Source organism: Lynx canadensis, chromosome A3 (genome assembly GCF_007474595.2).
Source record: "Lynx canadensis isolate LIC74 chromosome A3, mLynCan4.pri.v2, whole genome shotgun sequence".
Taxonomy (NCBI): domain Eukaryota; kingdom Metazoa; phylum Chordata; class Mammalia; order Carnivora; family Felidae; genus Lynx; species Lynx canadensis.
In genome coordinates, this window is record NC_044305.1 from 47,615,467 (window position 1) to 47,622,905 (window position 7,439).

The 7,439-nt window shown below is 47.9% G+C and overlaps 1 long non-coding RNA gene across 1 annotated transcript; it reads right to left on the reverse strand.

Moving 5' to 3' along the window:
• Nucleotides 1-758: 758 nt before the first annotated feature.
• Nucleotides 759-4,877, reverse strand: LOC115509685. Its single transcript, XR_003967455.1, has 3 exons — nucleotides 4,793-4,877; nucleotides 4,364-4,648; nucleotides 759-995 (listed from the first exon to the last, which is right to left on the reverse strand). It is a non-coding gene; the product is annotated as an uncharacterized LOC115509685 (long non-coding RNA).
• Nucleotides 4,878-7,439: the final 2,562 nt, after the last annotated feature.

Here is a 7,439-nt window from a genome sequence, read left to right on the forward strand (position 1 = left end):
CCCTGGCTAGCAGTGGACAACTCTGGACATACAGTCCTTTATGTGCTCTCCTAGTGTTTCTGGAGACACTGATAAGCTTCCACAATGCACCACGAGCACCACACTGTGCCGGGTGTTTTACTGGGTAATTGGGCTCCAGTTAGATTCCAAGTGGAAGGGGAGGCAGGTATGCAGGGTGTAAGATGGGAAGGTGTGGCAATGGCAGTGCTCGGCAGGTTCAGTGCAGCACAAACCATGAACTCCATGGTGAGAGAGGCCACACGGGTGCTGTTCCAGGAGACTGGGAACTGGGCTGGATTTGAAAGTTAACTTGGAGTGTTCTACTTCACAGCCAGGCTGTCAACTCTCAAGGCACCCCACAGAGTAGGAGCAGATACCCATACCTCTTGCAACATATGTTACCGGAACCATACAGTCACTCTAGAACCTGCATCATGTATGGTCCTGCACTTGACGTATGTTTGTTTCCAGGCACAGGCATGATATGGCCCCCACCACCTCTCTGACCTCATTGTCCACTCCTTCCTAACCCACTGGCTTCCTGGATTTTCTTAAAATACATCAAGCACATGTCACCTCAGGGCCTTTGCACCTGCTATTTCCTCTGCCTAGGATGTTTTTTCTCTAGGTATCCTCATAGCTAATGCCTTCAGTTCCTGCAGGTATTTACACCTGTTGAGAGGGGCCTTCACTCCACACACTGTGGAGAAGAGCCTTGTGACCCTGCACTCCTACTTCCAGACCCCTGCTGTGTCTTCTTCCATAGTACTTATGATGTCAGGTTGCAAGGTCAGGGGCTTGCCTGGAGTGTTTCTGGCTCAACCTGAGTACCTAGAGCAGTAGTCGGTGCATGCAACACCTGGTAAACACACTAACAAATAAACATGTAGGTCATCCTGCTCAGTGCTCATCCCCAGCTCTTTCTGATGTCCCGGACACACAGTAGGAGTTTGATAAGTGTTGGCTGATGGGCTGCCCACCTTCATCTCACGGTTCTGCAAAAAATATGAATAATTCCAGTTAATGTAGACAGAAAAAAATGGTCTCTATTAAATTATTCTTACCAGCTGGTGTCTGGAATGTTGCAGCTGTTTTGAGGACTTGATGACCTGGCTTTGTCGATCCCTAGAAGAGAAGGACTGGCATCCACGCCATAAGCCAGGCTATCGGAGCAGCTCAGAGAACAGCCAGAACTAAGACTACTGTGTCATATATTCATTGAGAGAGCAAAGAACCACTTCAATGACTTCAGAAAAACTGTCTGCATGTCACAGCCTTCGGAGGGCTTTAATTTTTTGAAAATCCAGAATAGTTGTAGTTGGACATCTCACAGAGTACCCCTCTCCCCTCCTGCTTCAACCTCCCTCCACCATTTTTGTCCTAGTGAAATCAGATTAAGGGCAAGCATGAAGAGGAGGTGGCATGCCCGGGGTTCAGGGTAGGGCTTCAGGCTGTGTGCAGAAGCCGGGTGGTTCCCTGTGTACACAGGCAGGTTGGGCACCAGGGGACAGAATGGCATCTGCCGAGCACAGAATCGGTGCTAGGTGCCACACACCACTTACATCTGTGGTGGCATTGCATCCTTACAACCAACAGGGGAGTGAGCTTTATTATCACGTTTTGAATCCCTATGTGACAAAAGAAAAAAGTAGGGCTTGCGCTGTGAAAGAGACCTCCTTATCCACCATCACATTCTCAGTAAGCAGCAGAGATGAAGTATGAACCCAGCTTCTTCCAGTTCCAAACCAGTGTCCTTCTCTCCCCTCTGCTATTCCAGAAAGTCTTCTGGAAGCCACTTACTACCTCTTGCCTTTGAGCAAATGTCCTGAGGTCTATACCTTGTCTCTGGTTCCTGGATCAAGGAAACACCCATGTCTCCTGGTCCAGAGTGCTGGAAACCAATGGAAGGGGGCTGCCTTTTGGGGTGCTGCTCCCCATCTTTCCCACCTGGAAAGAGCACCACCTGCCATGTTCCTCCAGTGAGGACCCTTCCTTGGTGCTGGCTGATTGCTCCCATATGGGCACTGGCAAAGTCCTTCAGTCTTTGAACCAAGAGCACTACTTCTTCTTCCTCTCCTCCTCTTCTTCCTCCTCCTCTTTCTTCTTCTTCTTCTTCTTCTTCTTCTTCTTCTTCTTCTTCTCTTCTTCTTCCTGCTCCTCCTCTTCTTCATCTGAAGGGCCAGTCTCTTTTTGAGCCACTAAAATGTGGCTCAATATTTGGGCTATAGGAGCCCATATTATTTGGCCTATGGGAGCCCATATTTCCCACCATGTACTTAAATAAGTGTTTCTGCCATCACCGTAGGCATTAACCCTCATGTGACTATGAAGCCAAAATATTTACAAGTCAGTTACAAGGAAGACTTCAAAGCCAAGATGGTTCAATTTAACATTGACCTAGTATGACAGAGGAACTGTCACTTGCTAATATTAAACCTCAACTTGCAGCATGCCCACGGAGAACTTATGAAGTAGGCTCTCATGAATCTGGGGATGGGTGCCCCTCTCCCCTGCTTGAATCACTGGGAGCCTCCATCTGCCAGTATGTGGCTGCAGCCACATGTGGCCCTTGCTTGGCAATGAAGCATCATGCGACCATCATGAAGGACTGCCTCTGGTTTCTCTGACACAAAGACAGCAGTCCTGTGTGAGCCCCACAAAGGAAATGCAGCTCCAAGGGGTCCTGGCAGCTCTAGGTTGCACTGCAGCCTCCCAACCAAGTAGACTTGACTTCTATTCCTACTTCTCTGTTTTTACTAAACACCGGACTGAGGCGGAAGCATTCCTATGGAAAACTGACCCTCCTCCAGCAGGTACCTCTGAACCAAGACTGAAGTCTTGAGATGTTAATCTAGACTTTTATATTTCTCAGTATTTTTGAAGTTTTAACCTCTAGCTTTCCCCCACTTTTCTGTTTTGTCACTTTGGGAGCATTATATTTAATACAAGGGGTGGAAGTCAAACCAGAAACATCAATTTACCTCTGCTAATTTCCAAACAAAAATAAAAGGACATCCAAATTGAATAATTCTTCTCTAATAAGTTGATTATTTATAGCAGTCTTTCAAAGAAAACTCAGTTTTCTTTGAAAAATGGCTGTCTTTGCTGTTGTATAAGAGCAATTTCTACAGTCATTTCTCTGAAGTTTTTTTTTTTTTCTCAGAATAAATCTCAAAAACCTAAACTGAGTGAAAAAAGGTTCTTTTGAGTTTCCTGAGTTGGTTATCTTAGCTATGAGATAATTTTTATTTGGGCCACAGCATTCCTGGGTATCCACGTAAGCCCCACAGCTTTAAATACAGGAGAGACATATTCCATGAAGCACTCCTGGGTTTCTTTGACTTCTGATTATACTCGAAGGTAACCGTATCTTTTACAGTCAAGCATAGTCAAGCAAGTCACCCAAGGTAACACAGGAAATGGATAGCTTGGATCAGGATCTAGCTCTGGGCTCCTGACTCCAGTGTAATGCTTTTGCCTGGGCTAATTGAGAGGCTGGAGTTAACAGAAGCAAGGAGCTTCTTGCACAAGTGGCTGTCATCATTTCCAAAATCTTGCCATGCTGCTGGGTCACTGGGGTATGCACAGGAGAGGTGGGCTGATGATTCAGTGCACACCCCGCACCCTGTGGCCAGCTCCACACTCTGGTGCCAGTGACACCTACTTTCTCTGGCATTGTGAGTCTTCAGCAACTTTCTCTACTGGTGAACATGTGTATTCCATGGAAATGGTTTTTCTGGAGTTGCAAAACAGTGTTGGCTCCATGGCTCAATGATCTGCTTCAAACCCTAGCTCTGCCTCTTGATATGTGTGATATCTGGCAAGTGACTCAAAATGAAGACTAGGAAAGCATTGAGGGCCACTCTCCCCCGAGCCTTGTGGCCCTCAGCCTTGTTTTGGAAGACTTCTGTCCATTCTCTGATGGAAGGGGCTCAGGTTCAATTCCCCCTGTGTGGACTCCAGGGCCTATAGGTTAAGTGGAGGTGACCCCAGGAGTCAGCATTAGGGCACCTGGAGAAGTGAAGCAGGTCAGAGACAAGCCAACACAGAATGGTGCCTCTATGCAGGGTGTGAAACATGGTTGGGAGTTGTCCAGCAGGCCAGACCAATCCAAGTTTGGTTGCTGTTGTTTATGCATTAACTCACTTACTGGCCCCAGGTCTCCTGATCTTGCATTGGGTGTTGACATTGTGAGGCCTTTGTCCACCTATGCACCAGGCACTCAAACAAGGGGTTCAGGGCTTGGTGACTTTGCACTGGAAACTTCTCCTCTCTGAGACCAGTTTCTCCACTTGGAAAATAAGGGGGGTGGACTCAGATGATCCTCTGACCCTGAAAACGGCAAAACTCACCTCCCACTTACATTTTATAGCTTTTCTCATGTGCTTTTATGGCCTCCTCTCCCCAGCAGTGAGGGTCACAGCCGACTTTGAATATCCTGCATGCCAGTGGTGGGGCGAACTTGGCTTATGCTCATGTGATCATGTTGCATTTGGGCTGGTTGGTAGACATGTGACTCCATGGGGGCACCTGCCCTGGGTGTGCACAATTGAATTGAATTGAATTAACCACAGGCAGACATTCCTTTCATGTTCTCAACCATTTTGCTGCAGGCATTTTCCTGTTGAAGTTTGGCTTCTCTGTGTCCCTAGGAGGTAAGGGGGGCATAACTGCATTATGTGTTGGTGTTTGAAGGGAACAACAATATTTTAATGGTGGTCCTGGGGAATGTTGCAAAAACCACAACTGAAGGTTTGCATTCAGGCATTTTTCTGGATCATAGTGGAAATACCTTCACTGCCCGAGCTGGGGTGGTGGGCTGCTGTAGGTCCAGGGGATTTACCATCAAGGAATCTGGCATTTTGTAGTCATGGCCTTACTGATATCCAAGAGTCCAAATGAAAACAAATCACCTGTTGGGCATGAACATAATCCTCAGAGCAAGGGCTAGGACAAGGTCTGAGCCCTCACTGAGATGTAGAGAGCTCTAGGGGAGAGGGAAGGGAGGCAGAGGGCATCCGGGGACTTGGAATAGCAGCTCCTTGCCTGTGAGCATGGCAGCATTGATGCCTGACCTGTACCACAGCCTACAGCCCATGATTCCCAGATAGAATCTTCAAACCATGCCTGAGTTTCCCTCACACTGCGATTTTAAGAACATGCCCCAGTAGCACCTGCGTCCCACTGTGTGGTGCCTTAACACAACCAACATGGTGTGTTGCCCTGGCAAGAGGCCTGCCTGCTTTGGGGAAGACACTCACCTTCTGGAGGGGTCGTGGGCTGAGTGCAGGGCAGGCAATATGGAGCCTGGGACAGACCCACGCCTAGCACCCCAAGGCCATGTGAGGAGGGAAGGTTGGTGGCGCAGATGAGTACCGAGTGTGGTGTGAATCGCAGCTTACTTGAGAAATCAAAAGCAGGAGATCTGGAACAAACACGTTGTCAGTGTAAAGGGGATAGCAAAGAGGAGGGACTCATATGAGAGTGGTGAACAGGAGGACAGTGAGCAGGGTACCCAGGAAGGGTGATCTCTGAGACTGCTTTTTCAGAAAAACTGTGGCTTGACCCTGGGCAGGAGGGAGCCCCAGGTGGCACTGAGTGGACATGTACCACTATGGATGCTGAGTGAGGTTTCAGAACAGCTCTCCCATCAAAGCGGCTCCAGCTTTGACCAAAGCAGGATATTTCCAGCCTAGGAAATGTTGGGAAAGACAAAAGCAATGTTTAGTACTATCACACTCATCTTGAGCTCTCCTAGCACTGCAAGCAACCCCAGACTCCTCATGTTCTCCAGGTACCCACAGCCTCTGCTTGGGAAACATCACCCCACATTCAGTTATGCTAAAGTATAAATGATTTGCTACAGTTTTTGGGAACTGGGATCAGAGTAGGATAAAATGCCCCAGCCTAGTGAATGAAACTGTAAGTTATACATCAACGAAGGCCAGTATGGATATTTTGATACCAGAAATTTCTTTGTCCTTCAAATCATGCACCACACATAGGTATAAAGTTGACTTTGGGAAGAAACATTCCATGTTGATACATTAGAAACCTGTTCACAATTGTGCCTCTGGGATTCCTTTGTCCCAGTTAGGCACTGCTGCCTGACAATCCTCTCCAAGTCTGATATATAAACAGAAACGTTCACTTTGTTCGCGTATGAGATCAGGGCACTCAGTGGGGATCTCTGCTGTCTACTCCACTCAGCTATGGCAGGAGCTGGGCTGCAGGCATCAGCTTCTGGTACCTGGGCTATGCTGGGGATGCTGTATCAGCATGAGCTCCTCAGGCATCCCTCCATATGGTCACTGAAATGTGGCAGACCTGGGCAGTTGGGTTTCCCACTGTCACCCAGGGCTGTCACTTAAGGCTGCCACCCAAAGGCATGTGACTAGAGAGTTACAGACAGAATTTTCATGCCCTTTCACAACCTAGTCTTGGAAGTCATGAAGCATCGCTTGCCTCCATCACAGTTTGTTCACGGAGCAGGCACAAAGGTCCACTTGGGAGATGAGGAGAAGGGACATGATCTCTGGCTTATGATGGACAGTGACAAGGTATGGGAGGAGCATGTGGGACCAGAAATATTGTTGGGGCCAAATTTTGGATAATACCATCAGCCTTGCTCTGCATTTCCAGAAGACAATGCTATGGCTTAAATGTTTGCACTTGCCCAAAAGTCATATGCTGAAACCTCACCCCGCATGTGATGGTGTTAGGAGATAGAGCCTCTGGGAGGTGATTAGGTAATAAGCCTCAAACCCTCAGGAATGGGACTAGTGTTCTCATAAAAAAGACCCCAGAGAGTTCCCTTTCCCATTCTTCCCCACAGCTATCTGCAACCCGGAAGGGGACCCTCACCTGACCATGTTAGCATCCTGGACTGCATTTTGGACTGCCCACATCCAAAACTGAAAGAAATAATTTTTTGTTGTTTGTAAGCCACACAGTCTCTGGTATTTTGCAATAGTGATCCAAACAGACTAGGGCAGTCAGTTAGACCTTACCTTGGTTTTCCCGCACACTGGGCTGGCTCCACACCCTTCCTCTCCTTTTTGCAAGAACAGGTGTAAGGTTATAGATATAGACAGGTGGAGGGGCGCCTGGGTGGCGCAGTCGGTTAAGCGTCCGACTTCAGCCAGGTCACGATCTCGCGGTCCGTGGGTTCGAGCCCCGCGTCAGGCTCTGGGCTGATGGCTCGGAGCCTGGAGCCTGTTTCCGATTCTGTGTCTCCCTCTCTCTCTGCCCCTCCCCCGTTCATGCTCTGTCTCTCTCTGTCCCAAAAATAAATAAACATTGAAAAAAAAAATTTAGATATAGACAGGTGGGAAGGTGAATATGGATATAGTATACATAGAAACTGAGCTAGATGCATAAATTTCTAAGTCTTCATTATTGAGTGCCCATTATGTGCAAAAACCTAGCCAGTGCACCAC